This window comes from Cherax quadricarinatus, chromosome 8 (assembly GCF_038502225.1).
Source record: "Cherax quadricarinatus isolate ZL_2023a chromosome 8, ASM3850222v1, whole genome shotgun sequence".
NCBI lineage: Eukaryota > Metazoa > Arthropoda > Malacostraca > Decapoda > Parastacidae > Cherax > Cherax quadricarinatus.
Window position 1 is genome coordinate 23,054,159 of NC_091299.1, and position 23,921 is coordinate 23,078,079.

The 23,921-nt window shown below is 41.4% G+C and overlaps 1 protein-coding gene across 1 annotated transcript in view; it reads right to left on the minus strand.

The window, feature by feature from the left end:
- The window catches only part of LOC128698617 (choline transporter-like protein 1), a 162,559-nt gene extending 140,304 nt beyond the window's left edge, over nucleotides 1–22,255 (minus strand). Inside the window, exon 1 of the mRNA XM_070082732.1 lies at nucleotides 22,209–22,255. The gene's annotated coding sequence lies outside the window, so the exon portion shown is untranslated. The remainder of the gene's footprint in view (nucleotides 1–22,208) is intronic.
- Between the last annotated feature and the right edge of the window lie 1,666 nt (nucleotides 22,256–23,921).

A 23,921-nucleotide genomic window follows, 5' to 3' on the forward strand; every position in this document is an offset into this window, starting at 1 on the left:
ACCCTTCAACACCTTCAAAACACCTTTGAACACTTCCAAAAAACACAATTTGAGTACTCCCAATTACACCACTGATTACTACTAAAACACCGCTGAATTCAATCAAAACACCCTTCAACACCTTCAAACACCCTTGAACACCTTCAAAACACTCTTGAACACCTTCAAAAACACCTTTGAACATTTCCAAAACACTATTTGAGTACTCCCAATTACACCACTGAATACTACTAAAACACCGATGAATTCAATCAAAACACCCTTCAACACCTTCAAAACACCTTTGAACACCTTTGAATACTCACATAAACACCCTTGAACACCTTCAAAACACCTTTGAATAACCTCAAAACACCTTTGAACACCTTCAAAACACCCTTGAACACCTTCAAAACACCTTTGAATAACCTCAAAACACCTTTGAACACCTTCAAAACACCCTTGAACACCTTCAAAAACAACATTTGAACACACTCAAAACACCTTTGAACATTTCCAAAACACTATTTGAGTACTCCCAAATAAGATTTGACATCTCTAATTTATCTGCACTTTCATTAAATTACAACTCATCCCTCAGTCTCCAGACTAGGCATTTTCTCGTTTTTACCCTTTTAGTTCATTAAAGTTATTAAGGGGACACAATACATCAGAAAAAAGTCACAAAAACTAACTCAAACACTTTACTTTGAACACCCCCAAAAACACTCTCATAATCATTTGAATACTCACATAAACACCCTTGAACACCTTCAAACACCTTTGAATATCGTTTTTAAACTAATTTCATCACAACCCACTTATATCATCTTTTTCGGTAACTCTAATTCGACAACAACACCCACAACACCCACATCCCACAACACCCATGAACATTTCCAAAACACTATTTGAGTACTCCCAATTACACCACTGATTACTACTAAAACACCGCTGAATTCAATCAAAACGCCCTTCAACACCTTCAAACTCCCTTGAACACCTTCAAAACACTCTTGAACACTTTCAAAAACACCTTTGAACATTTCCAATCAACACTGAAACACTTCCAAAAAACACAATTTGAGTACTCCCAATTACACCACTGAATACTACTAAAACACCGCTGAATTCAATCAAAACACCCTTCAACACCTTCAAAACACCTTTGAACACCTTCAAAACACCTTTGACACCTTCAAAACACTCTTGAACACCTTCAGAAAACACCTTCGAACATTTCCAATCAACACTGAAACACTTCCATACCCAACTATTGCGACATGTTTTCAACACCCCCTCCATTCTTTTTCCAATATATCATAACTTTTCAATTCTATAATTTCTTTTTAAAATATTCACACATTACCTTTATATTCAGTAAAATCTCTCCATATTTCTAATTACAACCCTCCCCATACCCCTCTCCATCTCACCCGCATTCTTCACATCCACTCACCCATCTCCCAACATACCTCTTCTGAACACACACACAAAAAAATCACATTTCACATCCACAAATGCATCTCAAATCCACTAAAATCACTGTAACCAAGATATTCACACACACACACCTTACCTAACCTAACCTTACCTAACCTAACCTACCCTAACCTAACTTAACCTAACATAACCTAACCTAACCTTACCTAACCTAACCTAACCTTACCTAACCTAACCTTACCTAACCTACCCTAACCTAACCTTACCTAACCTAACCTAGCCTAACCTAACCTATCTTAACCTTACCTAACCTAACCTTACCTAACATAACCTAACTTAACCTAACCGAACCTAACCTAACCTTACCTAACTTATCCTAACCTAACCTACCCTAACCTAACCTACCCTAACCTGTCCTAACCTAACCTAACCTAACCTAACCTAACCTAACCGAACCTACCCTAACCTAATTTAACCTAACCTAACCTTACCGAACCTACGCTAACCTAACTTAACCTAACCTAACCTATCCTAACCTTACCGAACCTACCCTAACCTAACCTTACCTAACATAACCTAGCCTAACCTAACCTAACTTTACCTAACCTAACCTAACCTAACCAAACCTACCCTAACCTAACTTAACCTATCCTAACCTTACCTAACTTATCCTAACCTAACCTAACCTAACCTTACCTAACATAATCTAACCTATCTTATCCTAATCCAACCTAACCTAACCTTACCTAACCTATCTTATCCTAATCTAACCTTGCCTAACCATTACCTAACCTAACCTAACCTATCTTATCCTAATCCAACCTAACCTAGCCGAACCTATCCTAAAATATATTGGAACACCCCCAAAACACTATTTGAGTACTCCAGAATTACTTTGAACGACTCCATTTTGGATATATCCAAATTAGTTTTGAAAACTTTATCGTAAAATCGAACATTATTTTCTTGTTGGTAAAACACACTCAATGGTAGAAATATTTACTCGATTTCCGAATAGAAGCACTGTCCTCGCTCTGAGAGACTCATTGTGGGTCACCCCAACACATGGTGTAATGCGCTTCACACCCAAGGTAGAACATAACACCTGCGTCAACTCAGGACAGACAGGCGCCATGTAATGCGGGTAACATCCAAGGTAGAAAATCATCTCTTTCCAGACCAACTGTCTATCCTAACCTAACCTAACCTAACCTAACCTAATTCCTAACCTAACCTAACCTCACCTAACCGAACCTAACCTAACTCCATCAATCACCTCTATCCTAACCTAACCTAACCTAACCTAACCCAACCTAACTCCATCAAACACCTCTAACCTAACCTAACCTAACCTATCCTAACCTAACCTAACTCCATCAAACACCTCGAATACTACCTAACTTAACCTAACCTAACCTTACCTAACCTACCGAACCTAACCTAACCTAACCTAACCTATCCTAACCCGTCCCAACCTAACCTAACCTAACCTAACCTAACCTAACCTAACCTAACCTAACTTATCCTAACCTAACCTATCCTAACCTAACCTAAACACTGACTAACTTTGAACCAACTCTGAACACCACTGATCTTCTTCAAAAAAAATGCTCTGCACATCATTTGAACACCTTCAAAAAAAAACACCATCAAACACCTCCGAATACTCCCAAAAAAACACTACTGATTACTACCAAATCACCACTGAATACTACCAATCACCGTCAAAATCACCAGAAAACTAAGTTTAACATCACCATCTAACATCCTTTTTATAGAAATCCCCTCAAATCACTATAACCAAGAACTCCCTCCCCATTTGGCGCATAAAAAAAAAAAGCATGAACACAAACCTAATACGCAAACACTTAGTACATGATCACCATCAACTGAAAACATATCTTATACACACACATAATATAAGACAATCACCAACTACAATCACCCATGTTCACTTACCTCAAAATCACTAATATCACAGAAAACAATAATTTTTATAAACATTTCACACACACACACACAAAAAAAAAAAATCATATTTGACAATATCTAAGCGCACTCACCTCACTACCACCAACACACGATGTCTCACCTCACAGGACCGACGAGGTCACCTCCAGTGACGTCACACTCCCATTGTGTTACTTGGTGGTTGGTAACATCACACCTAACCCCCTTGTTTCAACCTGTTGTACCCTACATTATCTAAGAACACTATATCCAAGACGATTACCAGATTTTATGATCCCCAACACCAAGATCACAGAAAACACACATTTTTATAATTATTCACACAAAAATCACGATCACCAATTCCATATCATGTTTACCGTCATCTATCAACACTAATCACCAAGATCACCAAAAAATCTAAGATCACGCATCTCAAAACTACTATGATCACTGAAAACACTTATTTTTTTAAACATTCGCACAAAAAATAAGACATACACAAAAATACCACAACACTTCCACCAACATCTATAACATAACATGAGCACTATAACATATCACTATCACAAAAAAAATAATACACAAACACCCACATATTATACATTTCAATTGGAAATTTAAGACATGAGACATACACACCAAATCTAAGACATTCACCTCCAACTAAGACATACACATCACCCTTAAAACTTCCTTCCTTATTCATTCCGCATATCTCCTAGAGCTGTTTTAACCCCGACGGTTCCATCACGACGTAGGAGCCAGAGGAACCATCACCACTCCAACACCACCTACTACACTCTGGCTCCTACGTCGTGGTGGATCCGTCGGGGTTAAAACAGCTCTAGGAGATATGCGGAATGAATAAGGAAGGAAGTTTTAAGGGTGATGTGTATGTCTTAGTTGGAGGTGAATGTCTTAGATTTGGTGTGTATGTCTCATGTCTTAAATTTCCAATTGAAATGTATAATATGTGGGTGTTTGTGTATTATTTTTTTTGTGATAGTGATATGTTATAGTGCTCATGTTATGTTATAGATGTTGGTGGAAGTGTTGTGGTATTTTTGTGTATGTCTTATTTTTTTGTGCGAATGTTTAAAAAAATAAGTGTTTTCAGTGATCATAGTAGTTTTGAGATGCGTGATCTTAGATTTTTTGGTGATCTTGGTGATTAGTGTTGATAGATGACGGTAAACATGATATGGAATTGGTGATCGTGATTTTTGTGTGAATAATTATAAAAATGTGTGTTTTCTGTGATCTTGGTGTTGGGGATCATAAAATCTGGTAATCGTCTTGGATATAGTGTTCTTAGATAATGTAGGGTACAACAGGTTGAAACAAGGGGGTTAGGTGTGATGTTACCAACCACCAAGTAACACAATGGGAGTGTGACGTCACTGGAGGTGACCTCGTCGGTCCTGTGAGGTGAGACATCGTGTGTTGGTGGTAGTGAGGTGAGTGCGCTTAGATATTGTCAAATATGATTTTTTTTTTTGTGTGTGTGTGTGTGAAATGTTTATAAAAATTATTGTTTTCTGTGATATTAGTGATTTTGAGGTAAGTGAACATGGGTGATTGTAGTTGGTGATTGTCTTATATTATGTGTGTGTATAAGATATGTTTTCAGTTGATGGTGATCATGTACTAAGTGTTTGCGTATTAGGTTTGTGTTCATGCTTTTTTTTTTTATGCGCCAAATGGGGAGGGAGTTCTTGGTTATAGTGATTTGAGGGGATTTCTATAAAAAGGATGTTAGATGGTGATGTTAAACTTAGTTTTCTGGTGATTTTGACGGTGATTGGTAGTATTCAGTGGTGATTTGGTAGTAATCAGTAGTGTTTTTTTGGGAGTATTCGGAGGTGTTTGATGGTGTTTTTTTTTGAAGGTGTTCAAATGATGTGCAGAGCATTTTTTTTGAAGAAGATCAGTGGTGTTCAGAGTTGGTTCAAAGTTAGTCAGTGTTTAGGTTAGGTTAGGATAGGTTAGGTTAGGATAAGTTAGGTTAGGTTAGGTTAGGTTAGGTTAGGTTAGGTTAGGTTAGGTTGGGACGGGTTAGGATAGGTTAGGTTAGGTTAGGTTAGGTTCGGTAGGTTAGGTAAGGTTAGGTTAGGTTAAGTTAGGTAGTATTCGAGGTGTTTGATGGAGTTAGGTTAGGTTAGGATAGGTTAGGTTAGGTTAGGTTAGAGGTGTTTGATGGAGTTAGGTTGGGTTAGGTTAGGTTAGGTTAGGTTAGGATAGAGGTGATTGATGGAGTTAGGTTAGGTTCGGTTAGGTGAGGTTAGGTTAGGTTAGGAATTAGGTTAGGTTAGGTTAGGTTAGGTTAGGATAGACAGTTGGTCTGGAAAGAGATGATTTTCTACCTTGGATGTTACCCGCATTACATGGCGCCTGTCTGTCCTGAGTTGACGCAGGTGTTATGTTCTACCTTGGGTGTGAAGCGCATTACACCATGTGTTGGGGTGACCCACAATGAGTCTCTCAGAGCGAGGACAGTGCTTCTATTCGGAAATCGAGTAAATATTTCTACCATTGAGTGTGTTTTACCAACAAGAAAATAATGTTCGATTTTACGATAAAGTTTTCAAAACTAATTTGGATATATCCAAAATGGAGTCGTTCAAAGTAATTCTGGAGTACTCAAATAGTGTTTTGGGGGTGTTCCAATATATTTTAGGATAGGTTCGGCTAGGTTAGGTTGGATTAGGATAAGATAGGTTAGGTTAGGTTAGGTAATGGTTAGGCAAGGTTAGATTAGGATAAGATAGGTTAGGTAAGGTTAGGTTAGGTTGGATTAGGATAAGATAGGTTAGGTTAGGTTAGGTAATGGTTAGGCAAGGTTAGATTAGGATAAGATAGGTTAGGTAAGGTTAGGTTAGGTTGGATTAGGATAAGATAGGTTAGATTATGTTAGGTAAGGTTAGGTTAGGTTAGGTTAGGATAAGTTAGGTAAGGTTAGGATAGGTTAAGTTAGGTTAGGGTAGGTTTGGTTAGGTTAGGTTAGGTTAGGTAAAGTTAGGTTAGGTTAGGCTAGGTTATGTTAGGTAAGGTTAGGTTAGGGTAGGTTCGGTAAGGTTAGGATAGGTTAGGTTAGGTTAAGTTAGGTTAGCGTAGGTTCGGTAAGGTTAGGTTAGGTTAAATTAGGTTAGGGTAGGTTCGGTTAGGTTAGGTTAGGTTAGGTTAGGTTAGGTTAGGACAGGTTAGGGTAGGTTAGGTTAGGGTAGGTTAGGTTAGGATAAGTTAGGTAAGGTTAGGTTAGGTTCGGTTAGGTTAAGTTAGGTTATGTTAGGTAAGGTTAGGTTAGGTAAGGTTAAGATAGGTTAGGTTAGGCTAGGTTAGGTTAGGTAAGGTTAGGTTAGGGTAGGTTAGGTAAGGTTAGGTTAGGTAAGGTTAGGTTAGGTTAGGTAAGGTTAGGTTAGGTTATGTTAGGTTAAGTTAGGTTAGGGTAGGTTAGGTTAGGTAAGGTTAGGTTAGGTAAGGTGTGTGTGTGTGAATATCTTGGTTACAGTGATTTTAGTGGATTTGAGATGCATTTGTGGATGTGAAATGTGATTTTTTTGTGTGTGTGTTCAGAAGAGGTATGTTGGGAGATGGGTGAGTGGATGTGAAGAATGCGGGTGAGATGGAGAGGGGTATGGGGAGGGTTGTAATTAGAAATATGGAGAGATTTTACTGAATATAAAGGTAATGTGTGAATATTTTAAAAAGAAATTATAGAATTGAAAAGTTATGATATATTGGAAAAAGAATGGAGGGGGTGTTGAAAACATGTCGCAATAGTTGGGTATGGAAGTGTTTCAGTGTTGATTGGAAATGTTCGAAGGTGTTTTCTGAAGGTGTTCAAGAGTGTTTTGAAGGTGTCAAAGGTGTTTTGAAGGTGTTCAAAGGTGTTTTGAAGGTGTTGAAGGGTGTTTTGATTGAATTCAGCGGTGTTTTAGTAGTATTCAGTGGTGTAATTGGGAGTACTCAAATTGTGTTTTTTGGAAGTGTTTCAGTGTTGATTGGAAATGTTCAAAGGTGTTTTTGAAAGTGTTCAAGAGTGTTTTGAAGGTGTTCAAGGGAGTTTGAAGGTGTTGAAGGGCGTTTTGATTGAATTCAGCGGTGTTTTAGTAGTAATCAGTGGTGTAATTGGGAGTACTCAAATAGTGTTTTGGAAATGTTCATGGGTGTTGTGGGATGTGGGTGTTGTGGGTGTTGTTGTCGAATTAGAGTTACCGAAAAAGATGATATAAGTGGGTTGTGATGAAATTAGTTTAAAAACGATATTCAAAGGTGTTTGAAGGTGTTCAAGGGTGTTTATGTGAGTATTCAAATGATTATGAGAGTGTTTTTGGGGGTGTTCAAAGTAAAGTGTTTGAGTTAGTTTTTGTGACTTTTTTCTGATGTATTGTGTCCCCTTAATAACTTTAATGAACTAAAAGGGTAAAAACGAGAAAATGCCTAGTCTGGAGACTGAGGGATGAGTTGTAATTTAATGAAAGTGCAGATAAATTAGAGATGTCAAATCTTATTTGGGAGTACTCAAATAGTGTTTTGGAAATGTTCAAAGGTGTTTTGAGTGTGTTCAAATGTTGTTTTTGAAGGTGTTCAAGGGTGTTTTGAAGGTGTTCAAAGGTGTTTTGAGGTTATTCAAAGGTGTTTTGAAGGTGTTCAAGGGTGTTTTGAAGGTGTTCAAAGGTGTTTTGAGGTTATTCAAAGGTGTTTTGAAGGTGTTCAAGGGTGTTTATGTGAGTATTCAAAGGTGTTCAAAGGTGTTTTGAAGGTGTTGAAGGGTGTTTTGATTGAATTCATCGGTGTTTTAGTAGTATTCAGTGGTGTAATTGGGAGTACTCAAATAGTGTTTTGGAAATGTTCAAAGGTGTTTTTGAAGGTGTTCAAGAGTGTTTTGAAGGTGTTCAAGGGTGTTTGAAGGTTTTGAAGGGTGTTTTGATTGAATTCAGCGGTGTTTTAGTAGTAATCAGTGGTGTAATTGGGAGTACTCAAATTGTGTTTTTTGGAAGTGTTTCAGTGTTGTTTGGAAATGTTCAAAGGTGTTCAAAGGTGTTTTGAGTGTGTTCAAATGTTGTTTTGAGGTTATTCAAAGGTGTTTTGAAGGTGTTCAAGGGTGTTTGAAGGTGTTGAAGGGTGTTTTGATTGAATTCAGCGGTGTTTTAGTAGTATTCAGTGGTGTAATTGGGAGTACTCAAATGGTGTTTTTGGAAGTGTTTCAGTGTTGTTTGGAAATGTTCAAAGGTGTTCAAAGGTGTTCAAAAGGTGTTTTGAGTGTGTTCAAATGATTATGAGAGTGCTTTGAAGGTGATCAAGGGTGTTCAAGGGTGTTTTGAAGGTGTTCAAAGGTGTTTTGAAGGTGTACAAATGATTATGAGAGTGTTTTGAAGGTGTTCAAATGATGTGCAAGAGTACTTATGAAGGTGTTCTGGGAGTATTCAGAGGTGATTTGGGGGTGTTCGAATGATGTTTTTGGAGTATTTCAGTGTTGTTTGGAAATGTATAAAGGTATTTTTTGTGAGTATTCAAATGATTTATGAGAGTGTTTTGAAGATGTTCAAAGTAAAAGTGCGTATTTAACTTCGTAATATGTAAAATTGTGAGTAGTGAATTTAACGAAAGTGGATGTGGTGACTTTCTGATGCATGTGTCCCCTTATTAACTTTAATGAACTAAAAGGGTTAAAACGAGAAAAATTGGGGGTTATGAGTGAAAATTGTGAGGTGTTGGTTGGAGTGTGAGGGTTTGGGAGGGTGGGTAAAAGGGTAGACAAGATTCAACCTGTGTGCGCGGTCCTTTTTTAGTTCATTTAACTTAATGAGTGGAATACTGACCGCCGAGTAAACGCTTTTTTTTTAGTTCATTTAACTTGTTTAGACCTGTAGTAAGCATGCCCCCATAGGAGGAGTTCATTTGAATGCTTACCCCCAGAGGGGAGGAAACCAAAAAACCTTGATCCAAGGAATTGGAGAATTTCGAAACCCCCATAGGGGGGAATCCAAAAACTTGGTAATATTGAGAAATTTTGGGGTGGGGTGGAAGGAGGGACAATCCAAAAAACCTTGATCCAAGGAGATGGAGAATTTCGAAAACCCCATAGGGAGGATCCAAAAAACTTGATCTAAGGAGATGGAGAATTTCGAAAACCCTATAGGGGAGGAATCCAAAACTTGTATCATCGAGAAATTTTTGGGTTGGGGGGTGAAAGTGGGAGGGGGATCCGAGGAGATGGAGAAATTCAAAACCCCCAGAGGGGGGAATCCAAAAAACTTGATCCGAGGAAGTAGAGTCTTTGTATTATCGAGTGAAAAAAATTGGGATGGTGGGGGTGAAAGGAGGGGTACCCAAAAAACCTTGATCCGAGGAATTGGAGAATTTCGAAAACCCCATAGGGGGGAATCCAAAAACTTGGTATTATCGAGAAATTTTTGGAGTTGGGGGGTGAAAGTGGGAGGGGGAACCTTAAAAATTTGATCCAAGGAGATGGAGAATTTCGAAAACCCCCATAGGGGGGAATGCAAAAACTTGTAATATCGAGAAATTTTGGGATGGGGGTGAAAGTGAGAGGGGGAACCTTAAAAACTTGATCCGAGGAGATGGAGAGCACAAGAAAATGAAATTCAAAAAAAATTCGACAAAAATCGGAAAAAAATTCGAGGCGCGGGGGCGATCCGGAGGACGCTGCAGAAGGCGCAGCAGAAGGCGCGAAGGGGCGCGGGCGGGGCGCGCGGGCGGGCGGGGCGCGCGGGTGCGCGGGCGCGCGGGGCGGCGGGGCGGGGCGGGGCGGGCGCGCGGGCGCGCGGCGCGACGGCGGGGTCGCAAGGCGGGGGGTCGTGGGGGGTGGGGGTATTGGTTGGGGGGTCAAGGGTGAGGTAGTCTCGAGGGCGAGGTCATGGTCAAAACCGGAAGTAACACCTAGGTGTGAAAAGGTGACCCTCCAGCTGCTGGTCCTAGACCGGATACCTCGCTCAGTGGAAGGCCTAAACCGGAAGTTCCTCGCCCAGTGAAAGGCCCAAACCGGAAGGAGCCACTCAGCCGCTTTCTTCACTACTAATAATAATAATAATAATAATAATAATAATAATAATAATAATATTTTCATATTTATTATTTTTGTTATTGTTGTTATTATTAATATTAGTACTAAGTTCGACATATTGAGCTTAAGTTTGGCAAGTTTGTCAGTGTTGTTTCAAGATATGTGTACTTGCAAGACAAGCCACGGGGATAGAGATCTTCAGCTCAAGATCTTTCACATGTTCTCTTGCGTCATCAGGAGCTATGCAGTGTTTCAAGAGCAAGCAACAAGTGGACTGAGGGGAAGTTTTCTGAGAGTCACATAGCGTGGTGACGGTAGGCAGTTCCTCTCAAACGTGGAGAGAGAGAGAGAGAGAGAGAGAGAGATCTTGAGCTGAAGATTTTCATCCCCCGTGGCCTGTCTTGCATTGTTGAGATCGCCTGATTGCGACTGTATTGCATGTGTACTTACACGTAGGAGCCGGGGTGTGGAAGTCAAAGGCTGGGTTACCAATAGACCCCAGGCTGTCTTCAAGAGGGAGCTGGATAGGTACCTAAAATCAGTACCTGATCAGCCAGGCTGTGGCTAGTGCATTGGACTGCATGCGGCCAGCAGTAACAGCCTGGTTGATCAGGCCTTGATCCACCATGAGGCCTGGTCATGGAATGGGCTGCGGGGGCGTTGACCCCTGGAACACCCTCTACACAACGAAAATAAAATATACTCCAGTAATCTTCATCTTCAGAAGTCACCGGCTGCTCCAACATGCAAGTTATACTTTTTGTATCAAACTGAACACATATTACTCTGTTAAATATTTTTCCAGTAGTCCTTTTCATGAGGTAGTTTAAAATCACCGACTACATACGTCCAAAATAAGTGATCCACTAATCCGGATTCGTCCAAGAAATAAGTGAACCAACGACCGGATTCAAGCATTCGTTGAAAACAAGGTATCCTCTGACCGGATTCATAAGCTGACGGGGTTTTACGCGCCCTCATCAAACACCCAAACAGTAACCACAACAAATAGATACAATACAAATAGATAGATCTGCTTTTAAGGTGAATATTAGTAAAAAATAATATACAGTGGTCCACTAACTGGATTCGTCCAGATTCGTCAGGATTTGTCCAAGAAATAAGTGAACAAAGAACCAGATTCAAACGGACTGCATTGGAAATAAGGTATCCTCTATGTACATATAATATATATATATATATATATATATATATATATATATATATATATAAATATATATATATATATATATATATATATATATATATATATATATATATATATAAGATAAGATAAGATAAGATTTCGTTCGGATTTTTAACCCCGGAGGGTTAGCCACCCAGGATAACCCAAGATATATATATATATATATATATATATATATATATATATATATATATATATATATATATATATATATATATATATATATATATATATATATATATATATATATATATATATATATTATATGTACATATAAAATCTTTTATATAAAAGCCTATCCTCGGAGCAACTTGCAATGTGAACAGACTGACTGATGTTGTAGTGGCCAGGCTTAGGCTTGGTTACAAGTACTTCTGGCAGTTTGGGAGACACACAGATGATGATCAAACTAAATGTAAATTATGTGATCAGGCATATGGTCACTCTCTTGAACACTATGTGCTTAATTGTCCACTTATTGAGGAATACAGAGACAGACAATATAATAACCTATGTGACATGTCAAGATATCTTATTAATGAAAATAAGATACCAGATATACTAAGCAAATTTCCTAAATTTGGTTGTAACAGATAAGTGAACTATAGATATGTAGATATAAATCCATATGTATTCCTGTTAACCCTTTGGGGCCTAGTTCCTAGGCCTTTTGTGTATCCACATGCTCTCGCGCTACCGTCCACAAGATGGATATGGGGTGCACAATAAACTAGCCACTTCGGTGGCAAAATCTAATCTATCCTCGCCAGCCAATCGGAAGAACTGTTAAAGACAGCTAAATACTTCGAGAAATTATAGACTAGTCAGCTAGGAGAATTGTCAAGTATTGTAAGATGACCACCACCATGAAGATCTGTGTAGTCTGCAGAAAGCGTAATGGATGAAGACAGGTCTGGATTGCTTGCCATCTGTGCGGTCAGTGGTCCCATGGTATATGCTGGGATTTTAAACCAGTGACCACACTTGACATAAACTCAGAGAGACGTTTTTGAGTCTGCCCAAACGAGATACACCTGTATGAGGAAATGACATCTATATTAAAAGACAAGAATACCAATAAAAGATCCTTCTTGAGAGACATGTCAGCATCGTATGACAGCTGGGGAAATAAGATGGGTGGTTTGGACGGGGCTGTCTTGCACGACAGTGCTCCTGAGGGTGCTAGTGCTGTCCTGGAGAACAGTGCTCCTGAGGGTGCTAGTGTTGTCCTGGAGGACAGTGAACCAAAAAGAGACATTGGCCCTGGTGATGAAACAAGTAAAGACAACGCTATTCAATTCACAGAGGTACAAAATATCGATACTGCCGGAGATTGAACAAAAGGGGATTATTCCTCAGGAAATAGTGTCGACACATTACCAGCAAAACCTGGTAGAAGCACTGATGTCCATACAGGGGTGATATATAGGGATGAAACAGAAAAAATGCACCAGCAGCGAACGCAGTTACAATGAATCCTTGCAAACAGAAGTCCAATCTAGGTGGGACATGCACATTTGACCACCCCAAAAAATGCCGCACCCACATAACAACACAAGAGTGTAACTTTCCCTCCTGTAACTTATTTCACCCAAAAATGTGTCACTCATCAATCCATGAAAGAAAATGCTACAATGCATACTGCCAGGCACATCATCTAAAGGGAACAAAAAGGTACAGACCAGCCAGGCTGTAAGAAACAAAAGAGGGGAGCCACAACCCCTCCAGGGACAGAGTTTTTTTTTTAGAGCCAGGAGGGAAAAAGACTGGCAAGAAATGACAATAATCCTACACCAACTGAAAACACTTCTGGAGCAGAGGCATGGACATTGGCCTCTACTCCAGAACAACAGATATTAGAGCCTGCAAATAACGCCCTTCCCCCTGAATTCCACCAACATAACGACATTTGTCTTTGCAAAAGTACAGTGTCTAAAGCCGTCAAAAAACAACAAAATTCCTTACATCAAGGGACTGCTCACGGAGTCATATGCAGTAATTGCAGCATTCACAGAGACCCACATAAAAGATCATTATGACAACGAAATATGAATCCCAGGTTATAACCTATTCCCATGTGACAGACTAAGCAGGCAACAAGGAGGGGTTGGTCTGTACATCACAGGATCGCTCATTTGCTCAAATGATATAGTTTGAAGTTTTGGCAGTAAAGATTGAAAACCAAAACCTTGTCATTGTGGTAGTATACAAGCCTCCAGACGCAACTTCCCACCGATTTCGGGAGCAGCTTTCGAAAATTGACCACTGTCTGGAAAATCTGCCAACTCCTGCCCCAAACATCTTACTACTGGGAGATTTCAACTTGAGACACCTAAAATGGAGGAGTATAGCAAACAATGTTTTAGCAGAGATCACCCCGGGAGGCAGCTCAGATGAAAATTCACACACACACGAACTATTAAATCTCTGCACCAAATTCACCTTAAACCAGCAAATATTAGAGCCTACAAGACTAGATAATACGCTGGACCTCATCTTCACTAACAATGACGATCTGATAAGTAACATAACCGTATCAAAGACAATACACTCAGATCACAACATAATAGAGGTACAAACATGTATGCACAGGGCTCCTGACCAGCAAAATGTGATCAGTCATGAAGGCCTCTTCACAAAATTAAGTTTTATTAACAAAAACATACAATGGGATGAAGTCAACCAACAACCAACAACATGGATCCGAACATTTGCCTTGAAAAAAATAAACTCTGTGGTCCTTGAGATCTGCTCAAGACACATTCTGTTAAGAAAAAGAAAGAGATGATGTAAATTAGAAAGAGAGAGAGAGATGCTCCTGAAGGCGAAGAGTCACAGAGCTGCTGAGAGGGATCAATATATCTGAAATACGAAGGGAGGCACTAGTCAATGAAATTGCAACTATTGAACTTAAGCTGAAGGAATCTTACAGGAGACAAGAATCACAGGAAGAACTAAAATCATAAAGGAAATTGAAAAAAAAAATACTTTTCTTATGCCAAATCTAAGGGAAAAACAACATCCAGTATTGGGCCCCTGCTTAGGCAGGGTGGGACATACACAGATGACAGCTAAGAAATGAGTGAGATATTAAAGTCCCAATATGACTCAGTGTTCAGCTAGCCGCTGCCCAAATTAAGGGTCGACAATCCAAATGAATTCTTGATGAACGAAACCCAAAATTTGGTCATCTCAAAAATCTCAGATATTATCCAAACGCCACAAGACTTTGAAAAGGCAATAAATGACATGCCCATGCACTCTGCCCCAGGCCCAGACTCGTGGAACTCCGTGTTCATCAAGACTTGCAAGAAGCCCTTATCGCATGCCTTCAGCATTCTATGGAGAGGGAGCATAGACACAGGGGTTAATCCCACAAACATACACTAAAAACAACAGACATAGCCCCACTCCACAAACGTGGCAGTAAAGCAATTGCAGAGAACTACAGACCGATAGCACTAACATCCCATATCATAAAAATCTTTGAGAGGGTTCTAAGAAACAAGATCGCCAACCACGTAGATACCCATCAATTGCACAATGCAGGGCAACACGGGTTTAGAGCAGGTCGCTTCTGCCTGTCCCAGCTACTGGACCACTATGACAAGGTCCTGGATGCTGTAGAGGATAAACAAAATACAGATGTATACACAGACTTTTCAAAAGCTTTCGACAAGTGTGACTTTGGTGTAATAGCACACAAAATGCGTGATAAAAGAATAACAAGAAAAGTTGGTAAATGGATCTATAACTTCCTGACAAATAGAACACAAAGAGTAATAGTGAACAGAGTAAAGTCCCAGGCAGCCACGGTGAAAAGCTCTGCTCCACAAGGCACAGTACTCGCTCCCATTCTATTCCTCATCCTCATTTCGAGCATAGACAGAGATGTAAGCCATAGCTCCGTGTCTTCCTTTGAGGATGACACCCGGATCACCATGGCAGTGACGTCCATCGAAGACACCGCAAGACTCCAAGCGGACATCAACCAAATTTTCAAATGGGCCACTCAAAACATTATGAAGTTCAACGACGAGAAATTTCATCTACTCAGATAATGAAAACTTGAAGAAACGAAAACTGCATCAGGGTATACGACAAAGTCTAACCATACAACAGAGCGACAAAGAAATGTGAAGGACCTGAGAATGTTAATGTCAGAGGATCTCGCCTTCAAAGACCACAACAATGTCTCTACCTCGTCTACTAGGAAAATGATAAGATAGATAATGAGAATCTTCCAAACTAGGGACGCCAGTCACATGATGATCCTCTTCAAATTGCTTGTTCTCTCTAGGCTGGAATACTGATGTACACTAACAGTCCCCTTCAAGGCTGGCGACATTGCAAACCTGGAGAGTGTACAAAGAACTTTCACGGCACACATAAGTACGATAAGGAACCTAAATTACTGGGAACGGTTGAAGGTTCTTCATCTGTGATCTGTATCCCTGGAACGCAGGCGAGAGAGATACATGATAATATACATTTGGAAGGTCCTGGAGGGAGTACACTGAGAGACAATACAATAAGTGTCTGAGGCCCAAGACTATTCAGCTGCCTCCCAGCATACATAAGGGAGATTACCAATAGATCCCTGGCTGTCTTCAGAAAGGCACTGGACAGGTACCTAAATTCAGTACCTGACCAACCGGGCTGTGGTTAGTACGTCAGTTGCGTGCGGCCAGCAGTAACAGCCTGGTTCATCAGACTCTGATCCACCATGAGGCCTGGTCTCAGACCGAGCCGCGGGGGCGCTGACTCCCGAAACCCTCTACAGGTAGATATGCTCCAGGTAGGTGGCATCCTGGGGGAGAGGATTAAGGGATCCCGATAGAAATAAAACCAGACAGTGTGATGACATCCTGTGTTTACTGGGTTGTCCTGGGTTAACAATACCAACAATGGAAATCAGTCACTTCTACATTTTTGGGTTATCCTGAGTGATTTATATATATGTTATTATGTATGATAATTGTACTTATGTGGACCTGAACCTGAATGAACTTACTAATCAGTAATGGTGTATTCTACCTAAGTGTGACATTTTGTTCATTGAATATCTTGACAAAGTCTCATTTAACGATATCAGTGGTTAATGGCTGCTTCTTAAGAGAAAGATGATGCCAATTATACACTAAGGTTTAACTTTTTTACAACATAATATTCCTGTAACTTAATCAGATGAACGTTTGCCTAAAAGCAAATAAATGACCTTTTATTTCAATATTTTTTTTAGAAAATATCAACTCTAAATGAAAAAAAAGAGTAACAAAAACAAGTAATTTGAATGCAATTACATGTAATTATTACAATTAAAACAGCTTACAGCAACATTGTTTTATGTTTGTACATATATTATTACTTATTGCTTAGAATAAACCGAAGTTGCAGTTTGTTTTTGTTTCTGCGGCAACATACAGTTCCTGGATAACACTGATTGCACGATCAGTACACTGATTACTTCTTGGTATATAGAGTGCAGACGGCTCCTGCTTCCAGTGATTTTTCAATGAGTTCAGTGCTTTTTTTGTAAGGTTTCAATATTTCTGACAAATTCTTGAAGTCATTTTCACCGAACATTTGATCAGTAAACCAATAATCTGTCCAGGTGTATGAAATGAATCTACATATCTTCTCCAAAGGTCTTCCGTCATGTAGTTATAAGAATAAATGCAAGAATAGCTATGATGGCTCTTGAATTCCACCTGGCAGTGCTGATGTTTGCAATTTTCTGAAAGTTAATCAAAGGAAAGTGCCCTTTTTCTTCAAAGAATCTAAACACTAGTGTTATATGAGACTCTCTGACCGCGGGTTCAAATCCCGCCCGTGGTATGGTTTGTTTGCAATCGTGTCATTACGATTTCGTGAGTCAAGTAATGGAGGATCTCTTCTGTCCCATTAACAAACTGTGCCTTTAGTTCCTCATAATTCTTCACCAGTTAGGGTACAAATGGATACTCGATGTTTGGAGAACTGGTTTTAGTACCAAGATTTTCATCCATTACCAAACAGAGAATCCTGTCCAGAAGGTGATGCTGACAACTGATAAATTGTGGTTTCCTAATCCCCTTCTCTGAGAACATTAGTTGCAGTTTGACAACAGCTCCACTCTTTTCCCTGTGCTAGTGTTAGGCTATACCTGTGTCAGACAAGTGGTGCTGTACAATGAGAAAATGATAACAATAGTAGACGCCAGTATGTAGAGTTGTCAGTTAGTAATTGTCTGAGCTGCTACTTACGAGTAGTAACCTAGATATATGGTGATTCATAGTTTTTATTTAGGGGTGACCTTTTGACCTTTTTTGAAAACTGAGAGGAATTAGGTACATTTTCATTGTTTTTAAACAAAATTTCATCGATTTATGACACAGGAGATGTTTTATTTGGAAAAAAAAAGTAAAAAAGTTACAACGCTATTATACACACATAAGCCACACGTAGTGGACACGTTTTGTATTGTTCCAGTCATGGTATTGTGCCTTTTTTATTCTTTTCGATACCATTATATTTAGATGCTTTAGTAACAAATTTCCCAATATACTAACAGTTGAAAACAAAAAAGCTTGGGATTGTTGGATTTCATTCGATTACTAGAGAATGATTCTTCTGGTCGGCTTCAAACTTTAAGCATTAGCTTGTTATGCTCAGAAAAAGGTTCGTATTGTTATTAGGTTAAGTTAGTGTTACTATTAATATACAAATTGCAATACTGATTTCCATTCAATAACTGAAGAATGTATTTTCTAATCGGCATCAAACCTTCATTGATAATGTATATTACTTAGAGGAAGGTCAGGTCAGCACTGGTTCTTGGATGTGTAGGTACATAGTGAAAAACACTAAGAATAATTGAATTCTGTACGATAAGTGCCGATGATGGGTCCTTGATGCAAGTATCTGACCTTGTAATCTCTCAAGACGATCACAAATTTGGTGTCCTGTGTCAGTGTGAGGCCAATGTAGCACCAGAACCAGCAGCACTAGCACCGGCACCATCAACCAACAGCAGTACCCGCACCAGCAGCACCAACAGCAGCAACGCTAGCACCGGCACCAGCACCAACAGCAGTACCCGCACCAGCACCAACAGCAGTACCCGAACCAGCACCTACAGCAGTACCCGCACCAGCATCAACAGCAGTACCCGCACCAACACCAGCAGCGCTAGCACCGGCACCAGCACCAGCAGTACCCGAACCAGCAGCAGCACTAGAGCACCGGCACCAACACCAACAGCAGCACCCACACCAGCAGCACTAGAGCACCGGCACCAACACCAACAGCAGCACCCACACCAGCAGCACTAGAGCACCGGCACCAACACCAACAGCAGCACCCACACCAGCAGCACTAGAGCACCGGCACCAGCACCAACAGCAGCACCCACACCAGCAGCACCAACAGCAGCACCCACACCAGCAGCACCAACAGCAGCACTAGAGCACCGGCACCAACACCAACAGCAGCACCCACACCAGCAGCACTAGAGCACCGGCACCAACACCAACAGCAGCACCCACACCAGCAGCACTAGAGCACCGGCACCAGCACCAACAGCAGCACCCACACCAGCAGCACCAACAGCAGCACCCACACCAGCAGCACCAACAGCAGCACTAGAGCACCGGCACCAGCAACCGCACCACCAGCCGCCGCCGTCGCCGCCCTTCTCTTAACTTTAAGAGCTCTCAACTTGCTTAGTTGTCAGTATTTTGAGCCCCAGTCCCTGGACCCATATGTGCCTCTGTGTTCTTTTGACTACCGCCCACAGGATGGGTATGGGGTGCATAATAAAGTTTTAAACTATTGTCACTGTCATTATCGTTGGGTTATCAACTCTTTAAGTCGCTGCTAAACGTGAGCAGCCACGTTATTGACGGTAAGTATGTGTAATTATATGTTACCTTAAGTTTAATATAGACGAAAGTTTGAAGCTCAAGTTGAAGGATCAACTGAAGACTCGGCATACCAAGCAAGTCAAATTCTTCAGCTATGCATATTATCAGAATAGGCTAGGTGAACTCATTCATTTTATGTTATATAAATTATACAAAGCCTAGGGCAGGTTCCTCTGTGTTTGTAAATAAAATTAATTTTGCATAACAAATACTGATCGCTTTCCTTGGGGTTCCCGTTGTTCAGTTGACCCAGGCTGGACAAACATAGGTAGGCAGCATGTATACACCCAGAGGTGTATATCTCTCAGCGTAGATACAGAGTTTAATCCTTATTGTAGATATAAAAGTATTGTTTGCAATCGTGTCATTACGATTTCGTGAGTCATATAAAAGTATTCTTGACTTTTGGTGAACAGGTGACATGGAACCTTAAAGACCCTCGTGTAGTCGAGGGCCATAACTCATAAGGTGACCACAAGGTACCATTGTATGAAGTCCATATGTTAAAACTAGAAACACTAGAAGACGAGGTTGTTAGTCTCAGCCTAGTTGAAGGTTCACCACCACCGAGTGTGTTGCACAGCCATTATATTGAACTAATGAAGCTCATCATACTCTCGCAGTTGTAAAATATCATACTAAGATTTCATCATCCTAGATGGACTGAACGGAGGGTCACACATATCACAGTCACCCTTCAACCTCACACTAAATAATGTGAGACAGACATTGTGTGACGTGTTACCGAATGAGGCTTCCTTATATTGCAGACATGAATTATTATTCGAACCAAGGCGAAGCACTGAAGCAGTCTCCAGGTGCCACAGGGGTCCTGTAGCATCTGGAGAATGGGAGGTAATCAAGTTTGATCCATGGAAAGGGAGAGAGCTTCAGTTCCTTGCATAAAGAGCCTTTCATCGAGATCAAGGTTAAGATAACATTTGTTGAGACTTGTAACCCAGGGTTAGCCAACTAGGATAACCCAGGGTAGGAAGTGTTAGCCAACCAGGATAACCCAGGGTAGGGAGGGTTAGCAACCAGGATAACCCAGGGTAGGAAGTGTTAGCCAACCAGGATAACCCAGGGTAGGAAGTGTTAGCCAACCAGGATAACCCAGGGTAGGAAGTGTTAGCCAACCAGGATAACCCAGGGTAGGAAGTGTTAACCAACCAGGATAACCCAGGGTAGGGAGGGTTAGCAACCAGGATAACCCAGGGTAGGAAGTGTTAGCCAACCAGGATAACCCAGGGTAGGAAGTGTTATCCAACCAGGATAACCCAGGGTAGGAAGTGTTAGCCAACCAGGATAACCCAGGGTAGGAAGTGTTAGCCAACCAGGATAATCCAGGGTAGGAAGTGTTAGCCAACCAGGATAATCCAGGGTAGGAAGTGTTAGCCAACCAGGATAACCCAGGGTAGGGAGGGTTAGCAACCAGGATAACCCAGGGAAGGAAGTGTTAGCCAACCAGGATAACCCAGGGTAGGAAGTGTTAACCAACCAGGATAACCCAGAGTAGGGAGGGTTAGCAACCAGGATAACCCAGGGTAGGGAAGGGTTAGCCAACCAGGATAACCCATGGTAGGGAGGGTTAGCAACCAGGATGACCCAGGGAAGGAAGTGTTAGTCAACCAGGATAATCCAGGGTAGGGAGGATTAGCAACAAGGATAACCCAGGGTAGGGAGGATTAGCCAACCAGGGTAACCCAGGGTAGGGAGTGTTAGCTACCCAGGATAACCCAGGGTAGGGAGGATTAGCCAACCAGGATAACCCAGCGTAGGGAGGATTAGCCACCCAGGATAACCCAGGGTAGGAAGGATTAGCCGCCCAGGGTAGGGAAGGTTAGCCACCCAGGATAACTCAGGGTAGGGATGGTTAGCCATCCAGGATAACCCAGTGTAGGGAGAGTTAGCCATCCAGGATAACCCAGGGTAGGGATGGTTAGCCATCCAGGATAACCCAGTGTAGGGAGGGTTAGCCATCCAGGATAACCCAGTGTAGGGAGGGTTAGCCATCCAGGATAACCCAGTGTAGGGAGGGTTAGCCATCCAGGATAACCCAGGGTAGGGAGGGTTAGCCATCCAGGATAACCCAGTGTAGGGAGGGTTAGCCATCCAGGATAACCCAGGGTAGGGAGGGTTAGCCATCCAGGATAACCCAGGGTAGGGAGGGTTAGCCATCCAGGATAACCCAGGGTAGGGAGGGTTAGCCATCCAGAAAGTCAGTGCGTCATTGAAGATTGTCTTATTTCCATTCAAGTCCTTTAATCTTGTCTCCCAGGATGCCACCCACAACAGTCGACTAACACTAGAGTAACAACTTACTGCTAGGTGAACAGTGGCAGCAGGTGTAAGAAAACGCCCAACGTTTCCACCCGTGCCGGGGATCGAATCGCGGACACTCAATATGTGAAGCGAGTGTGTGATGCTAACAGGAGATTAGTTGTAAAATAGACGATTATTGAATAACCTATACATGCTCAGTGTTTTTATGTGAAAATAATAATTGATTAATTAATGCACTAAGAACGGTAAACAACATAGATATACTCCAGAATTTCACCGTTGGCAGATTTTGTGGTTAGTTTTTTGTACCTGAGTTATACTGGGCATGAATAAATGTCGGGCATAGGCCTGTAGGCCTTAGGGAGCTATTTTTAGACTTGTGTTGTAGTTATGAAGACTAGTATCAGCTCACCTGGGCTATTTAGCGGAACTAGTAAGTAGAGGTGAACTACACGAAGAAGTAAGAAGTAGACTGAGTGGTGCCGTCACCAACAACATGGAGACCAGAACACCGTTGCTGGGCCACCACCGTCAACATCACAACCACTCCATATAACTTTAACACGTCACTGAACACTCGACCAATCACCCTTCATATTGTGACGTTATCAACACACTTTCATTAATCAACAATAATACTCATGACGTATTCAGAACCCGTGCTAACTGTAGTCCTGTTTGTATCACTTTATAACGTGGTGTACTCACCTATTTGTACTCACCTATTTGTGGTTGCAGGGGTCGAGTCATAGCTCCTGGCCCCGCCTCTTCACTGATTGCTACTAGGTCCTCTCTCTCCCTGCTCCATGAGCTTTATCATACCTCGCCTTAAAACTATGTATGGTTCCCGCCTCCACTACTTCACTTTCTAGGCTATTCCATGGCCTGACTACTCTATGACTGAAGAAATACTTCCTAACATCCCTTTGATTCATCTGAGTTTTCAACTTCTAATTGTGACCTCTTGTGTCTGTGTCCCATCTCTGGAACATCCCGTCTTTGTCCACCTCGTCTATTCCGCGCAGTATTTTATATGTCGTTATCATGTCTCCCCTGACCTTCCTGTCCTCCAGTGTCGTCAGGCCGATTTCCCTCAACCTTTCTTCGTAGGACAATCCCCGTAGCTCTGGGACTAGTCTTGTTGCAAACCTTTGCACTTTCTCTAATTTCTTGACGTGCTTGACTAGGTGTGGATTCCAAACTGGTGCTACATACTCCAGTATGGGCCTGACGTAAATGGTATACAGAGTCTTGAACGAATCCTTACTGAGGTATCGGAACGCTATCCGTAGGTTTGCCAGGCGCCCGTATGCTGCAGCAGTTATCTGATTGATGTGCGCCTCAGGAGATATGCTCGGTGTTATACTCACCCCCAGATCTTTTTCCTTGAGTGAGGTTTGCAGTCTTTGGCCATCTAAACTATATTGTGTCTGCGGTCTTCTTTGCCCTTCCCCAATCTTCATGGCTTTGCATTTGGCAGGGTTAAGCTCAAGGAGCCAGTTGCTGGACCAGGCTTGTAGCCTGTCCAGGTCTCTTTGTAGTCCTGCCTGATCCTCATCCGATTTGATTCTTCTCATTAACTTCACGTCAACTGCAAACAAGGACACTTCTGAGTCTATCCCTTCCGTTATGTTGTTCACATATACCAAGAACAGCACAGGTCCTAGGACTGACCCCCTGTGGAACCCCGCTTGTCACAGGCGCCCACTCTGACACCTCGTCACGTACCATGACTCGTTGTTGCCTCCCTGTCAGGTATTCTCTGATCCACTGCAGTGCCTTTCCTGTTATGTGTGCCTGATCCTCTAGCTTTTGCAGTAACCTCTTGTGAGGAACTGTGTAGAAGGCCTTCTTGCAGTCCAAAAAAATGCAGTCGATCCACCCCTCTCTCTTTTGTGTTACTTCTGTCATCTTGTCATAAAACTCTAGTAGGTTTGTGACACAGGATTTTCCTTCCCTGAAACCGTGCTGGTTGTCAATTATACACTTGTTTCTTTCCAGGTGCTCCATCACTCTCCTCCTGATGATCTTCTCCATGACCTTGCATACTATACACATTAGTGATACAGGTCTGTAGTTTAGTGCCTCATGTCTGTCTCCCTTTTTAAAAATTGGGACTACATTT